Raw genomic sequence first — 18,200 nt, 5'->3', positions numbered from 1 at the left:
GCAGATATATGAAAAGACAATTGCAGAATATATGTATCTGCATAAAAGAACAATGCAAGTGATAAAAGTAAACACATACAAAAGGGGTGTGTACGGGGGAGGGGAATCAAAACACATTACATACACAATGTGAAATAGCTGGAACCAAAATCCATAAGAACAAACTAAGGGGTCCTTTTACTAAGCTGCGCCAGGGGCGTAGCCAGATGGCCAATTTTAGGTGGGCTTGAGCCCAGTGGCGTTCTGTGGCTCACTGCCACCCGGGGTGGATAGCTGCTGCGCACACCTCCCCCCCCCCCCGGCTGCAGGGCAACACAGCCCCCCCCCCGATGTGACACGGCGTCAAGGCACCCCCCCAACCCAGTCCCCACCTGTCTACCAGTACCGTCCACCCGACGCCTCACGCGACTCTGCACTGCTGTAAAAGAAGACAATTGCCTCGTCGGCCCTTCCCTCACTCTGTCCCGCCCTCTGATGTAACGTCCTATTTCCTCGAGGGCGGGACAGAGTGAGGGAAGGGCCGACGAGGCAATTTTCTTCTCTTACAGCAGCACAGATGCGAGGCGCCGCACCACACAGCTGCCGGGTGGATGGAGCTGGTAGAGACTTGCCAGCAGAGCACTCCCCCACCCGTTGACACCCAGGACGGACCGCCCCCACCGCTCCGCCCTTGCTACGCCACTGCCTGAGCCCAAGGTGGGTGGGCATGGAATTTGTCCCCCTCTGGTTTGCTCCTCTCCAGTGCCGTAGCGAGGGCTAATGGCACCCGGGGCGGGTCGCCGCTGCGCACCCTTTGGGTGCGAACCCCCCCTCTGCGGCGCACCCCCCCCGGGCGTCCATCTTTTGTTTTGATAATACAGTCAGGGACGTCCAAATCTCAACATTTAGGTAGACCTTAGAGATGGTCGACCTAAATGTTGAGATGGTCGACCTTAGAGATGGTCGTCCCCAGTTTTCGGTGATAATGGAAACCGAGGACGCCCATCTCAAAAACGACCAAATCCAAGGCATTTGGTCGTGAGAGGAGCTAGCATTCGTAGTGCACTGGTCCCCCTCACATGCCAGGACACCAACCAGGCACCCTAGGGGGCACTGCAGTGGACTTCTGAAATTGCTCTCAGGTGCATAGCTCCCTTACCTTCGGTGCTGAGCCCCACACCCCCCCCCCCAAACCCACTCCCCACAACTGTACACCACTACCATAGCCCTAAGGGGTGAAGGGGGGCACCTACATGTGGGTACAGTGGGTTTCTGGTGGGTTTTGAAGGGTTCACATTTACCAGCACAAGTGTAACGGTGGGGGGGGATGGGCCTGGGTCCGTCTGCCTGAAGTGCACTGCTCCCACTAAAACTGCACCAGGGACCTGCATACTGCTGTCATGGAGCTGGGTATGACATTTGAGGCTGGCATAGAGGCTGGCAAAAAATTTAATTTTTTTTAGGGTGGGAGGGGGAGTTGGTGACCACTGAGGGAGTAAGGGGAGGTCATCCCAATTCCCTCTGATGGTCATCTGGTCAGTTTGGGCACCTTTTTGAGGCTTGGTCGTGAAAAAACATGGACCAAGTAAAGTCGACCAAATGCTCGTCAGGGATGTCCTTTCTTTTTTCCATTATTGACCGAGGACAGCCATCTCTTAAGCACGCCTTTGCTACGCCTCCAACACGTCCCCATGAACTTTGGTTGTCCCCGCGACAGACTGCAGTTGAGGGTGCCCAAAATCGGCTTTCGATTATGCCAATTTGGGTGACCCTGAGAGAAGGACGTCCATCTCCCGATATGTGTTGGAAGATGGACGCCCTTCTCTTTCGACAATAAGCCTGTTAGGCTCCTGCATTAACCCTGCGGTAATCAGGGCATTCTAGCGTGCATTCACTAACTAGTTACACCTTCCACCTATTCCATGCCCATGCCCAGCCCCTCCCCCCAAAATTGTAAAAAATTAAATACTGCATTTTTAGCATGTTCAGACTGCAAAACTAAAGCAGGACGCTTTACTGCGTTAGGCCAGTTTTGGTGCATTAATGCACACTTTAGCGCCTAACGCAGCTTAGTAAAAGGGGGCCCTAAGTAAAATGTAGGGAATACACACATTAAAACCTAACAGGACTCTAAAATTTATTTGTTTATTTGTAGCATTTGTATCCCACATTTCCCCACCAATTTGCAGGCTCAATGTGGCTTACATTTGCCGTAATGGCGGTTGCCATTTCCAGGTAACAGAATTACAAATGGTATTGCATTAAGGTGCATACATACATGGTAACATACATGGAACATAATATATTTGGAACAGATCATGGTATATATATATATACACCATGTGCATACATACATGGTAGAGAAGAATACATTATGGTATTGCAAGAAGGTTCCTGAGTAATAAATTGGATTGTAGCATACATTAGGTCATCGGCTATAGAGGGACCCTATTCGACATAAGGTTTATAGTGGTAGTCCTTGATCATTAATAGCAAAGAGGTTAAGCAGTCATGTGATAGAAGTTTGGTTTTGTATAGATCGTGTATAATGTTATTATTTAGTATATAGGGTGGGGGTGGGGAAATAGAATTTATATACTTGTGCAGTGCTTATCATGGTTCCCTAGTGGAGGGTGTTGACAGAATCCCAGGATACCTCTATGCCATCTGGGGTATAGACACTGCCAAGAAACATATACACACCGAGTCCAAATCACATCAAACTCACTGAAGGGAATGACGGCCATTGAGTAAGACTGCAGTAAAAAAACAAATCTCAAAAAAAGGGAAAAATTATTAAAAAATAAAGTGGATTGAATGCATTTAGCATCCTAACAGCTGCTCACCACCTGGTCTTTATAAGTTCTGTTGGTACTCAAAATAAGCCCGTTCATAACTATATAGCCATCAAGGTCTTTTTACCTGTATGGGTTCGTTTCCCTCAGTGAATATCACAGTGGAGGCTGTCCCATCTTAAGAGTCAGAGAAGAAAATAAGCTACTCCAGATCGGCCATTTCTAAACTTACCTTCCTGCCAAAAAGCAAAATGATTGCAAGAATTATGGTCCAGAGGGAGAGCTGCTACCCATTAAGGGGGAGATTCTATATATGGAGCCTAAAAAGTCAGCATTGAAATCAGTGCCAACTAAGCATATTCTATAATCAGTGCCTTGAGTTAGGCGCGGTATATAGAATACGCTCAGTTGATATGTCAAAAATTAAGTGCATCCATTTACACCAACGAAAACATGGTGTAAATCCTGGCGTGTAGATTTAGGTGCACTGGGCCATAATCTATAACTACCATGTAAGAAGTTCAGCACACGTGGTTACAGAATACGCTTAGCGAGTTGTGCGTGTAAATTCTAATTAGCGCCAATTAATGCTCATTATTGCTTGTTAAGTGCTGTTATCAGTGCTCATTAGATTGTTTAGGGGTTCTTTTACAAAGGTGCGCTGAAAAATGGCTTGCGGTAGTGTAGGCGTGGGTTTTGGGCGCATGCCGATCCATTTTTTAGCGTGCTTGTAAAAAAGATCTCTTTTTTTATTTTGCCGAAAATGGACACGCGGCAAAATCAAAATTGCTGTGCATCCATTTTGGGTCTAAGAGCTTACCGCCAGCCATTGGCCTAGCGGTAAAGAATCTGGGTGGTAATGACCTACATGCATCAAATGCAACTTGGCACGCATCTGTTACGTGCGCCAGAAAAGAAAACATATTTTTCAGACGCGCGCCAAAATTGAAATTACCACAAGGGCCATGCGGTAACTGGGCGGTAGATCCAATTTGGCACGCGTTCGGCATGTGTAGGCAAAATTCGCCATTTCCTTTCTGAGCACACCACACGAACTCTCGTCCACGCTCTCATTACCTCTCGCCTTGACTACTGCAACTTACTCCTCACCGGCCTCCCACTTAGCCACCTATCCCCCCTTCAATCCGTTCAGAACGCTGCCACACGTCTTATATTCCGCCAGAACTGATATACTCATATCACCCCTCTCCTCAAGTCACTTCACTGGCTTCCGATCAGTTACCGCATACAATTCAAGCTTCTCCTCCTTACCTACAAATGCACCCGGTCTGCGACTCCTCACTACCTCTCTACCCTCATCTCCCCCTATGTTCCCGCCCGTAACCTCCGCTCACAGGACAAATCCCTCCTTTCAGTACCATTCTCCACCACTGCCAACTCCAGGCTCTGCTCATTCTGCCTTGCCTCACCCTATGCCTGGAACAATCTTCCTCAACCCCTACGCCAAGCCCCCTCCCTACCCATCTTCAAATCTCTGCTTAAAACTCACCTCTTCAATGCTGCTTTCGGCACCTAACCTTTCGAGAAATATAGTATGCCCTATCAGATCGACTCTACACTTGTCTTTTAGATTGTACACTTGTCTCTAGATTTACACCTGTCTTTTAGATTGTACACGTGTCTTTAGATTGTACACCTGTCTTTTAGATTGTAAGCTCCTTGAGCAGGGAATGTCCTTCCATGTTAAAATTGTACAGCGCTGCGTAACCCTAGTAGCGCTTTAGAAATGTTAAGTAGTAGTAGTAATAGTAGTAGTAGGCACCTATGCAGCTTAGTAAAAGGGCCCCTAAGCTTGTTAAGTTGCGCACATTGTTACAAAATCTGCTTGGATTTTGACGCGGATCTCCAGGCGTGCTATATAGAATCTGGGGGTAAACCTATATGTGTATCTTAAAAGGAGGTTATTAAAAGAAGGAGCAAAAATAATCTTCCCATCAATTAAAAAAAACAAACAAACCTAAAATGCATGGGAACAAGAAATGGGGAAAGGGAATTGGACTTATATACTGCCTTTCTGTGGTTTTTCCAACTACATTCAAAGTGGTTTACATATTATATACAGGTACTTATTTGTACCTGGGACAATGGAGGGTTAAGTGACTTGCCCAGAGTCACAAGGAGCTGCAGTGGGAATTGAATCCAGTTCCCCAGGATCAAAGTCCGCTGCACTAACCACTAGGCTACTCCTCCACTCCAATGGTTGTGTATTGAAACCTCACATCCGGCAGGAGCTTATAGATGAAGTTAGGAATAATGGGGAATGGGGAGGGGGGGGGGAAGTAATCAGGCATGAAAATGTGCAGTATATACTGGAGAAGAGTGGAATGCGTTGGAGATCATGGAACCCTGGGTAAATGAAGACCTTTCCTGCATTTGTGAGAATTCCAAATATTGATTCTTCTGCCACTTTAAGGTGATATTGGTATGATAGATTCTTACTGCACTGACTCTAATGAGCACATTTATTGACTAAATTGTGTGCGGTCTGAAGACATTTTGAATAGCTGTTTGATTTCTACTCATGCGACAGGCCTTTTGACCAGTAACAAAGCTGCTGGGGCTTGTTTACTGGAAGGCATGAAAGGGTTGTGATTGACCACAGTTAGGGAGGCATACTTTCTCTAAAATGAGTCTAGATTATAAAGTCCTTTGATGCCCACAGACAAACCTTGTGGCTAAGATCTCCATCTACAATGATGCTTTTGACTATGATGGATCACCAACGAAAACAGCACAGCCAGCCTACATTCAAAGACAAAACACTGTCATCCCAAGAAGATTAACAGCTTGGAAAAGCAAAGTGCAGAAAACAATTTAGAGGAAATGAATGCAAATTCAAATTACAAGATAGACAGATACGATAGATGGGCTGATAGAGAGACGAGAAAGAGAGAGCGAGAACTTTGACCGGATCTCAATAAAGGGAGTTCCACTGTATGCAGCTGCCAGCCAATACAGACCAGAAAATGGTTCAGTTGGGATCTTTGTTTACAAGTTTAACAACATCCAGGATTGTGGGAGAACAGAACCCGAGTTCCAATTTAATTCATTTTTTGGCATTTATAGTCCGCTTAACCTTTAAGTTCTAGGTGAAGGACAAGTCCAGTTAGAAAGACATTTTACATTGAAACTCGAATATTATCTCAAAGAAAACTTAGACCTCCAAGGACAGGATTGGAGGCTATTGGTTAACAAGTGAGTGAATGAAAACACAGCACCACAATAGACAGTGGTACAAAAAGCCTAATTGGCCTGGTTGTCTTCCTCTCTGGTTCTCTAATATTTTGGGTAAGCATATGAATTTCCATACTTAAACAATGGATAGGATGATGTGGTATCTATGTATGTCCATTGTTTTTGCTCAAATTTTCATTTTCACCCCAGATTTCTAAAACAATTTTGGAACACAAGTGAAAATAGGTTAAAAAGTATTAAATAAATAAAACAGAACAAAAAAATAAGTCAATACCTTTTTATTGGACTAACAATACATTTTTTTATTAGCTCTTCAGATCAGAAATGAGCACATCTTGACAAGTATCAGAATATATAAGTGAACCATAAAAGCATTCCATTAACAGTCTCATGGGACCGTGGTAGGGTTAGGGGTGGGGGTGGGAAAGAGGGAGAGCTGGGTGGGTGGTCAGAAGGTGAGAAAGCAGTATAATTTTATGATTTATAATATGATAGGAAACCCAGATCTTTGATAAGTCCTGTCTGGTGAGTGCCCAAATATTTAATCATTTTAACGTCAAAGGTCTTATGTTCCTAGATTAAACTTAAACCAGCATCAGCTTCCCCCCACCTCCCCCATATCTTTTATCCAACCTCTGAATTGTGTTCTCTCGACTCAAGCGTGGTCTCTTATTTCCTCCACCAGCCCATACTGCTCTGCGTCTATCCCAGACATGTTCTTGAAGAATTGGTGTCCTCTAGTTCCTTTAGCCTTTCAGCTCATGCAGATTCAGTGCTGGGATCTGATATCAAGAGTTTTTATTTACTAAAGCCTGTGAATTTGTTCTCCTACTTTATATCCCCCCCAAACATATTTGACTTAATGTACCAGGCCTCCTCCTGGAATCCTTCAATCATGAGCTCTAGATTTGGCCATGAGGTGTAGTCATTGCATGATGACAATGACTTGTTCCTATCCTGAGGCAACGTCTCTATAGAATCCCTAGCCCTGGCCAGCCTGGGGGGTGACAGATGGGACAGTAATCCAACCCAAGTCCCTCTGCATGGCAGTACCTAGCACTGGGATAGCCTGCATGTTTACATTGTATCATGGTTGGATTCTGCTGGTAGGCTATTCTAGGCATCTATTACCATCTCTCTGAACAGATCTATTTTCTCATGTTTCATCTGAACTCCACCCCCCCCACACACACACACACACCTGCAACTTCCTTCTCTTCTCTTTCAATTTCCTTCTGTTTGGAATTTTTCAGCTCCTCTTTGTTTTATTGAAGTCTGTCAAATATTTGAAGGTTTCTATCATACACATCAACAGCAATGATCACAGATGAAGACTATTGATAGCTCATTTAGCCTGCCAAAAATAATTTTTCTACCTCGGATGAATGAACATATAAGTTCCGAGAAGGTATCTGATACTCCACACCCCTCCCTCTTCCCCTATAGCCCTCCCCTAACCTTTCAGAGTAGTACCACTGCCCATTAGGGTTGTAATTTCCACTCTCTTCAGGTTACACCAATGGTTTTGTGTAGGTTTGATGGAATCTTATCACTGCTGTTTTGTGCAGCTTGCTCAGAGATTCTATCTTCTTGCCACTAGGGATCCTCCAAGGTTTTTTTTAATTCATTAGCATTTTTGTCTCCACCACCTCCTCCAGAAGAACATTGCAGGCATCTGCCATCCTTTCCTTGAAAAAACACAAACTTTCTGATGTTGTTTTGAGTTGCTGCTTCATAATAGTAACGCAGCACATCATTTTCTTCTTCTTAAACTTAAATATTTATGAGAAAGGATGCACCCCCCCCCCCCGACAGCATCCCAAATACATTTAAAAAAGATGCTTCTCTATGAGTTCCTTATCTTTCAGATCTAACCATGAGATAGGTAAATGTCTACTGAGCCCAACATCCTGTCTCCAACAGTGGCCAATCCAGGCCACAAGTACCCAGCAGGAACCTATTTGGATACATTTTAAAGGCAATGGACCTCTGAATTTGAATGAAATATGTGCAAATGAATAGTAGCTAGGGTGGATGCCTTGATGATTGTGCTACCGCCAAAACAAAATAAAAATCATGGAGTTAAACAGTTGAGTTATTGACAGTCTTTCACAATCCTTTTCTCTCTGCTACACTATAACATTCACCTTCAACACATGCAAAACCCCTTCTGAGGTTAAGTTGGAATGAATTTTCTAAATAGAGAGACCTAGGATCTCCCCTCTTCTCTGGTCCAATACTGCACACCTGTGCTTTAAAGGTGATGATCTAGTTTCGACCTGTTTCCTTCTCTCCATGCTTTGTCTCCCTTTGAGGTGTTGGTTGGCAACTACTCTTTGCAGATCTCGAACTCCTCAAAACACCACGGGATGAGTATCTGATGAGCACTTTCTCCTCCTCTCTTGTATGGCAGTACCAGATGGGCACTAATACAGTCTCCTCTGTTTCCAAGATGACCGGGCACTTAGACGGCACCAGTTAAAATAACTCAGTATAAAAGCATTCCTTCACAAAAGGAAAGGGGAGGAGATCTTGGATTTAGCTCACATATATTTTCAGTTGAAGCCATAGGTAAAAATCACTCCGGGAAACTTGAGAGGTTTTCACATCCCCTTTGGCAAACCAACACCAATCAAGATATAAAAAAACTTAAGGGGAAACTAGGAATGGGAATTTTTAGTTTCAATTCTCCACTCCAGATCTTCAACACATAGGGACTGAAGAATACAAACCCAGAAAACTTGGGCGTGCATCTCCTGTCCTTAACACCGTCATGCTTTGAAGGCAATGTGCTTTCTATACCCAAACTCCATAAACTTTCTTCTATAACTTCCTATGGGTCAGTATATAAAATCCTGGAATGAACCATTGTAATACAACCCATGGGAAATGCATTGCCAATGGTACCATCCACTGCTTACTCTGTCTAATTGCAATCTGTTGCTACTATTGAGATTCTGTTGCTACTATTTGAGATTCTACATGGAATGTTGCTATTCCACTAGCAACATTCCATGTAGAAGGCTGCGCAGGCTTCTGTTTCTGTGAGTCTGACGTCCAGACTCACAGAAGCAGAAGCCTGCGCGGCCACATTGGTTGATCTGCAAGGGCCGACTTCTACATGGAATGTTGCTAGTGGAATAGCAACATTCCATGTAGAATCTCAAATAGTAGCAACAGTGGAGGAGTGGCCTAGTGGTTAGGTGGTGGACTTTGGTCCTGAGGAACTGAGTTCAATTCCCACTTCAGGCACAGGCAGCTCCTTGTGACTCTGGGCAAGTCACTTAACCCTCCATTGCTCCATGTAAGCAGCATTGAGCCTGCCATGAGTGGGAAAGCGTGGGGTACAAATGTAACAAAAAAAATAGGCCACAGGCTTTTTATTCACAACTTTAAATGCAACTCACATAGCAAATCACTTAACCCGAGCTACACCAACTGTATTCAACAGGCAACAATTTGACACCCCTGAACTGCTTGCCCTCTCAACAAAGTGGTGTGTAATTCTCAGCCAATCAAGGGCCTATGTTGTTGGCATGGCCCTCCATGCCTACTTTTAGCTGGGCCACCTGACCTTATAATTATAACTCTGCTCAGACCTCTGAGCTTGAGACCCTGTAGTTCGGGTTACCGTCCACTGAGACAAAGGTCTCATACGTCCTACACACTACTTAGGGCTCTATGTAGACCAAGGAAAAGCCCTGCGCCTTGGAGGCATTCCAATAAATATCTCTGCCTCTCCTCCCTCCCCATCTGGCTGCCTTTCCAGTCGGGTCTGCCTCCAGCCTGGCTTAAATTGCTCTATGGCAAGCCAGGCTGAAGGTGCCCACAGCATGCTGCCATTACAATCCCCCCTTCCCCATTCCAGTCCTTTTCTCCAAACCTAACGCCATAGCCTCAAGCCAGTCATTGCTGGTACAGAGGGTCCCATCCTTCACTTAATGGGCACCCTCCAGACAGGCTCTTGGGCTTAGGAATTCTGTTACTTTAACTAGCTTTCTTGGGGGGGGGGGGGGCAAGGTGACTGTGTGGGCGGATGCTGCATGGGGCATGGGCCGGATGCGGGGTGGCGTTTTATGTTTTGTGTCCTCTTTTTTGACTCTGCAAATATGGTAACCCTACTCCTTCCACTTCTGTTCCATTCCATCTGGCTCCAGATTCTCCCAACAGGGTGGCTCAAGTCCAGGATTTATGCAATTGCATGCAGGGATTTGTAGTTCGTATTTTCCAATTACAACCCCCCCCTTCCCCTAAGAAAAGCCAGGCTAGAAGTCCCTGAATGCAATGGGATAAACCGAGGACTGCATCAATCCAGTTGGCTAAATCTGGAATCAGTTGTTAACCCTTCTTACAAGAGCAACATTATTAAAGGTCTTGCCCATTGATTGAGGCTGCAGCCTTTTGTATGGCAGTACTGGAGAATGGTGCTCGAGTCTGCTTTCTGATGAAGCCAGCAGGTCCAGGCACTCCATGCAGACGATGGGCTTGATCCCATGATAGGAGGGAAGGAAGATGACCACAGGAGCTTTAGTGATCCCTGCAGGGCAAATTTATTTATTGCATTTGTATCCCACCTCTTTGCAGACTCAATGTGGCTTACAATGTATCGTTCTTGGTGGTAATAGATTAGAACGTAATCACTTATTGTTACATAGAGATACTGAATAACATATTAGAGTTTAGAGCAAGCAGATATTATAAAAGTTAGAGGTGCCGGAATGAGAGTTACCACCCGGATCAAATGATAAGACAGCTTGTGTTTGGGGAAGGGAAGGGGGGGGGGGAATACTGTTGGGAGGTTGAGATTTCAGGGGGAGTGAGCGGGTAGGATTGCCCCGGGTTCTCCCAGAATAGTTGATGGCTATCACTTAGCAGGGGGTAGGATTGGGATGATCTGGGGGGGGGGGGGGATAGAGTTGACGTTGATAGAGTTACTGCTAGTTGCTTGTTGTATTAGTGTTCTAGCTGGTTGCAATTCCTGACTGTATTATATCAAGCATCATATCTCAATAAAAAAGATTTAACCATAAAAGTAGTTACTTATTGTTAAATAGAGATTATGAGTGATATAGTAAAAGTATAAAGCAAGCAGATATTATAAAATAGTTCTGAGTAAAGGTGTGGGAGATGTATACATTTATATTTGTTATTCTATGTGGTATGCCTTTTTAAAAAGATGGGTCTTCAGTGATATTCGAAAGTTTGTTAGTTCATAGATCCCTCTCAGGTTGTGCGGCAGTGCGTTCCAAAGCACCAAATGAGTGGTGCTGCAGGGTAAATGTTATATTTTTGGCTGGTGGGGAACAAACACACTGCCCTACAATATCAAAAGGAAGCAAATGCTTCAGTAAAAAATAGGCACTTGCTTCCATTTGCCATTGAAGGGGGCCTACATTGTTTGGTCATATTCTCTGGGCTAGGAAAATGATTATGAAAAGAAATTAACCCCTCTTTGTGCATCTTATGGAGAGAGAGAGAGCGAGGGAGGGATAGAGAGAGGAAGGGAGAGAGAGAGGGAGGGAGGGAGAGAGAGAGAGGGAGGGAGAGAGGGGGAGGGAGGGAGAGAGAAAGAGGGAGGGAAAGAGAGAGGAAGGGAGAGAGAGAGAGAGAGAGGGAGGGAGGGAGAGAGGGGGGGGGAGGGGGAGGGAGAGAGAGACAGAGAAAGAAGGAGGGATAGAGAGAGAGAGGGAGGGGAGGGAGGGAGAGAGAGAGAGAGAGAGAAAGAGAGAGAGAGAGGAAGGGATAGAAAGGGAGAGAGAGAGAGAGAAAGAGAGAGAGAGAGGAAGGGATAGAAGGGAGAGAGAGAGAGAGAGAGAGGGAGGGGGAGAGAGACAGAGAAAGAGGGAGGGATAGAGAGGAGGGAGAGAGAGAGAGAGAGGGAGGGAGAGAGAGAGAGAGGAGGAGGGGAGGGAGAGAGAGACAGAGAAAGAGGGAGGGATAGAGAGAGAGAGGGAGGGAGAGAGAGAGAGGGAAGAGAGAGAGAGAGAGAGAGAAAGAGAGAGAGAGAGAGGAGAGAGAGAGAGAGAGAGAGATTCTCAAGTATCAAGAAATGCAGTCAGAGACCATGAAAGTGTAGAAGAAAGATAAAGAAATATTCCCTATCATGATGAGTGCCACTGGTCTGTTTAAAAGCAATTTTCAAGCACACCCTGACAAGTTGCCTATACATCTCACATTCTAAGAACTCCAGAAAGGTCTGTGGCGTGATGCAAGTTCTATGGTGCGCATTAGCAGTCAGTCTCAGAAACTGACATTATACCCAACAATACTCTGGCCTAAGAATGAGTTGCAAAATTAGCTCCTGTAGAGCAGGGCCTGTACTGCCGCTAGCCAAACTAGGTGCTTGCCTAGGGTGGCAGAATTAGGGGGGGGGGGGTGGAAATGGAGCTCTGACATGGCAGGTGAGAAGCACTTTAAAGCTGCTATGGGCCAGCATGGTGCATTTCAGCACAGGCCTACACTCAAGTCATTTCACATCCTGTTTCCTCTGACAGGAAGTTTGTGTCAGAGGGGATGGTTGATATGTGTGAGCAATTGAGCAGCATGGGCCCATGTTGAAAGGTTCTGTTCTGTGCTTTCATTTTGGTGAGAGGGAAGGAGATGATGGACATGGGGGGGCAAGGGAAAGGGAGATAAGATGCAAGACACTGGGGTTGGGTAGGGGGGGGGGGGAGATACTGTTACCCAGGGGAGTAGGGAAGGAAAGGAAAGGGGAGATGCTGGACTGGGAAAGGAAGGGGAAATGGAAGGGCCCTAAGCCACCCCTTGGGAGGGGGGCACACACCTACAGCAGGGGTGGTCAGCCATGGTCCTTGAGGGCTGCAACCAGTCGGGTTTTAAAGATTTCCATAATGGATAGCCATGAGATCGATTTGCAACCAACGGAAGTAGTACATGAAAATCAATCTCATGCCTATACGGGTCCTGGTCGTATGGTGGAATACTATAAGAATAGGAAAGATTGAAACTCTAATACAAATGTAACCACATTTTCAAAAAATATATATATCTGGAACACATGATACTGCTAATGGTGAAAATGGACAGTTTTGGATGTTGCTGACTGACATCATCAATGGTTGTTCAAGATTTATCACTAACGTTACAACGGTTTGTTGGAAAAAAGGACAGAACTATTTTACAAGTTGGCGATTCAATGAGTCTGATTTGAAGCAAGGCTGAATCTTGTGGGAGACTCTGGAGCAGTGGATTAACACATGACTAAAGAGCTATGATCACACATTGATGTAAAAGATTGCCAGATATATGCTATTTGAATGTGTATTGAAAGAGTATTGTGGAGAATTGTTTGGTTTTAAATGGATTGGTTAATAACTATGGGTTAAGGGAATGGATTTTATTTTAGGAAAATTGTATTGATCTATTAATAAAGAAATATATTTTAAAATGTTAAACAGTTACTAGTGAGTAATTTGTAATATAATGTGTAACTAATTATAGAGTTGAGACCTAGATTGTAATTGTGATGCATATACATTGTGGAAATCTTGAACACTCAACTGGCCAGTGGTCTCTTCATATTTTAATTAGGGATATTGGCGGCTTACATTACTGTGATTGCATTTTCTTAACAGTTCTCTCTTTTCCAACTGATCAGTTAGGAATGAACAGTCGTATACAGAGTCCTATTGGGAGTGAGGTTAGGTATCCTGAGGGATGAAATATGATACACCAGAAGCTTCTTTTAAAATTCACAAAATAGCTTCTGTGTGGGGGAAAAACACAATTGCAAAATGCTGAAAATACAAACATGTATTATTAGTTGTCCAACTGAGCGAATGTGTCATCGCTCCATGTCACTCTATCAGAATAAATTATTAGATGAGATTTAAATGTAATAACACACTAGTTCCTCTTCAGCTCAAAATGTGGTGCATAGAAGTGAGCCAACACAGTTTAAAAAGAGAGGGACCCAGATGTTTCAGAGAGAGAGAGAGAGGGGGACCCAGATGTTTATGCGTAATAAATGATGGACTTTGGTTCGCTCTCAGCTTTGCTTTCTGTCTGCGTTCTGCACCTGGTGAAATCACAACTGATTGTCTCTCAGGACACAGAAGGGCTGATCCTAGCCGACGCCTTTGCCATGAAATGCTGGTTTTTAGCATCAAAAGTTCCCCTCCCTCCAGCACACAAACACACATATTTTACTATCTGATTTGCAGAGAGCTCTGTTCCAAGCTGTGCTGCAGCAGCTGAAGGGTTAAACGCGGCATGGAGCGAGGAGGATCATTTTTGCTATCAGCTTCTGACAATAAAACTAATGACTTGTCTCCGTCTACCCTGGCCTTTCATCATCATTTGCTCTGCAGATGCAGAGTGAGCAAAGCAGATGTCCAGCTGGCAGGGAGAGAGGTAGTTTTGTGTTTAGCATCCTGCCAATCTGAGTTCCCTGGAATGACCTTTGTTCTAGCACTGAGCCTGTACTTATCTGTCATTTTGCATTTTTTGCCTGTGCTTCTGGAGGTGGTGGTATGTCTGTGCACTCAGGCAAGTGGTTGGTTCACTTAGTTGTGCTGTATGCAAACATATGAAAAGATGTGCAAACCTGCAAATGCTGTGCGTGTGTGTGAATGTTTTCACTTTTATATTTTTGCTGTGCAGGTGGAGATATTTTCTGTGTTTGCATATCTGTCTCCTTAGTTAGGTGTACCTGTGACAATATTTCCTCTTGTCTTTGATGGGGATGTGCAGGAGTGATGAACGCACACTTTTACCCAGTGAGTGCTGGTGGAGGTTGGTTAGTCATAAGTACACAGATAAGTGTATAAGTATTGCCATACCGGGACAGACCGATGGTCCATCAAGCCCAGCATCCTGTTTCCAACAGTGGCCAATCCGAGTCACAAGTACCTGGCAAGACCCCAAGCAGTGGATTTTTCCCAAGTCCATTTTAATAATGGTCTATGGACTTTTCCTTTAGGAAGCCAGCCAAACCTTTTTAAAACCCTGCTAAGCTAACTGCTTTTACATTCTCTGGCAATGAATTACAAAGCTTAATTACAGGTTGAGTGAAGAAATATTTTCTCCGATTCATTTTAAATTTACTACTTTGTAGCTTTATTGCATGCCCCCTAGTCCTAGTATTTTTAGAAACAGCAAACAAGCGATTCACTTCTACCTGTTCTACTCCACTCATTATTTTATAGACCTCTATCATATCTCCCCTCAGCCCTCTTTTCTCCGAGTTCAAAAGCCATAGCCATTTTAGCCTTTTCTCATAGGGAAGTCGTCCCATCCCCTTTATCATTTTCGTTGCCCTTCTCTGTACCTTTTGTAATTTCACTCTTTTTTGAAATGTACTGACCAGAATTGAACACAATATTCGAGGTGCGGTCGCACCATGGAGCAATACAAATGCATTACAATATCCTCATTTTTGTTTTCCATTCCTTTCCTTATAATACCTAACATTCTATTTGCTTTCTTAGCTGGCGTGTCTGCAGACTGTCTTTCTCCCAGCGCCGATTCAAAATGACTGCCGAGCGTTCAAGTGGCGGCCTCGCGAGACTTCCGCAAAAGTCTTGCAAGGTCACTGCTGGGAGAAAGACAGTCTGCAGACGCGCCAGGTAGGAAAGAGGAGGCTCTTTCCTGCCCTGAAGAGGACACTAAACCACCAGGGTGCCACAAGATTGTAAGCTCTTTGAGCAGGGACCGTCCGTCTATGTTTAAATTGTACAGCGCTGCGTAACCCTAGTAGCGCTTTAGAAATGCTAGTTAGTAGTAGTAGTAGTAGTAAAAGGAGGGGAAGGGAGGATAGGACACAAGCAAATCTGGACAAACATGGAGGCTGGCAAAACCCGCCCGGTTGCCCAGCCATGTCCTCAAAAAGAGGACATGTCTGGGTATAATCGGACGTATGGTAACCCTATCCCTGGGTCTTAGCCCACTGCTTTCCCCTCTGTTTTAAATTTGTAGTATCACATACTTAGCATCTCCCACACGACACTCCCTATCTGCCCTGTTAGGTTGTTACTGCTTATCTGTCATCATGGATGTGTTGATTCTTACAAGCTTGCAGTTGGTGCCTCACTCTTGTATGTACATGAAGTCATTAGTTGCCCTGCTAAACATTAAACACAGCTTAATGGCTCACAGCCAGATGCACTAACTCCAGGGAAAGAGCCCTTCCCTTACTGATCCCTTAGCGAAGCGGTAAAAAACGGGCATGCATGAAGGAAATCGCATGCAAATGAGCTGCTCACTGTTAGCTCATTTGCATGTGATTTCCTTCCTAAGGAGCTGAAGCCAGTCGGCCAGCCGAGCATGCGCAGAGCAGACCATCGTTATGCTGGCTGCTCTGCGCATGCTAAAGATGGCTTCATACACGTCATTCTAAAAAAAAAAAAAAAAAAGGACGTCCCTGACGAGCACTTGGACGTTTTTTTCTTCAGATTTTGTGACCTTTTTGTACATGCTTTTCTTACGTGCCTGAAATGACGACTGGCTTAGAGAATAGGGGATCGGGACGTGCGAGGATGTCCAAATCAAAACTATTTGGATGTCCCTTTCAATTATGCCCCGCCAGGTCTCTCTCAGCCAATCACAGCACATTTAGCTGACATGTGATTGGCTGAGAGAGACCTGGAGGGGCATAATCAAAAGGGACGTCCAAATAGTTTTGATTTGGACGTCCTCGCATGTCCCGATCCCCGATTCTCTACGGCAGTGGTCATTTCAGGCACATTAGAAAAACACGTCCAAAAAGGACGCCCATCACAAAATCTAAAGAAAAAGATGTCCAAGTGTTCGTCAGGGACGTCCTTTTTTTTTCGAGTAAAGGACATCCAAGTGTTAGCACTTGAAAGGGCGTCCCTGACGAGCACTTGGACGTTTTTTTTCTTCCGATTTTTGCAATGGGCGTCCTCCTCTGCATGGGTCCCGCTCACAGCAGCCCCAACAAGAGGTGCAGACCTTCCGTTAGGTTTTCCACGGTGCATGGGGTCAGAAACGATAGTGCATCACATCGCATCGAATTCACATTATAATAGTAATTAGCTCATTTGCATTCCGTTTTCATTAGCTGCTACCGTGACAGGAAAATGGCTCAGAGAACCCTTTTGTGCATGTCCCGGTTTACTACTTGCGCGCTAAACTGGCTAGAACCAGTTTAAAAACCACGCTGCTGGCTCGTTAAGTTTAGTGCATCTGGCCCTCAGTCGATTTTTTTACCCTGACAGGAGAGATTTTGCATGATTGAAAATGCTGTGGAGACAGAACACATTGTCTGTTATCATTTTGTACAAATGAAGACAGGAAACTTGACCTTTTCTTTGGAAAAATGAATCCTGATTAGTGTTTTGATGAAAAGTTTGACAAAAGATGGCAAGTGATGGGTTGTCTTTGGGAATTAGTTAACCAAGCGAGACCAACAATGATGACGTCTACACAATGGGGAGAGGCAGAGAGCAGGTCAGTCTGGTCTCTCACTTCTCATATACAGGCATTCTCAAAACGCCAGTGTTATTTCAACTAGCGCTATAAAAATACCTCTGGAACAGTGCAGAGGAACAATGCTCTCATACTCAAATATAGGTGCGCTCATAGCGTTGAACATTAGAGTTCGGCGGGGGGATTGTGCTTGGGCAATACGCTGGAGAGTTCCGTAGTAAGCGCGGCTGCGGTGCGAATGCACTTGGTAAAACCTGAACGTGAAACACACATTGTTGCAGTGGCGATCCTTGGTCGGCTGCCACCTGGGGCGGATCCATAGGCGCCCCGTATAAGAGGCTTGGGGAGGCTAAGCCTCCCCAGCCCAATCGTGGACTTCCATTTGTGATGCAGCCCACCCCCCGCCCCGCGCATTTTGACCTTTTATTTCCGTGGCAGCGACGTCAATGAAGAAAAAGACTACAGGCTCGCCGCCAGCTTCTCCCATCTCTCTGCACACAGTGTCCCACCTTCTGCGGTGATGCATTTCCTGTTTTCACAAGGGTGGGACACTGTGTGCAGAGAGAAGGGAGAAGCTGGCGGCGAGCCTGTAGTGTCTTTTTCTTCATTGACGATGCTGCCACAGAGCGTATGGAGGTAAGCTCCGCCCCCTTTAGCCTCCCCAAACAGTTGGGCTACCAACCGTCTATGGGCGGATCACCACTGCACAATTCCCCCCACCGGGTGCAGCGGCGTTCCCCCCCCCCCCCCGGGTGCAGCATGAAACCCCCCTCCGACGCATCAACCCCCTCTGGCGTATCA

Source organism: Microcaecilia unicolor, chromosome 8 (genome assembly GCF_901765095.1).
Source record: "Microcaecilia unicolor chromosome 8, aMicUni1.1, whole genome shotgun sequence".
NCBI lineage: Eukaryota > Metazoa > Chordata > Amphibia > Gymnophiona > Siphonopidae > Microcaecilia > Microcaecilia unicolor.
This window is presented reverse-complemented; position numbering follows the sequence as displayed.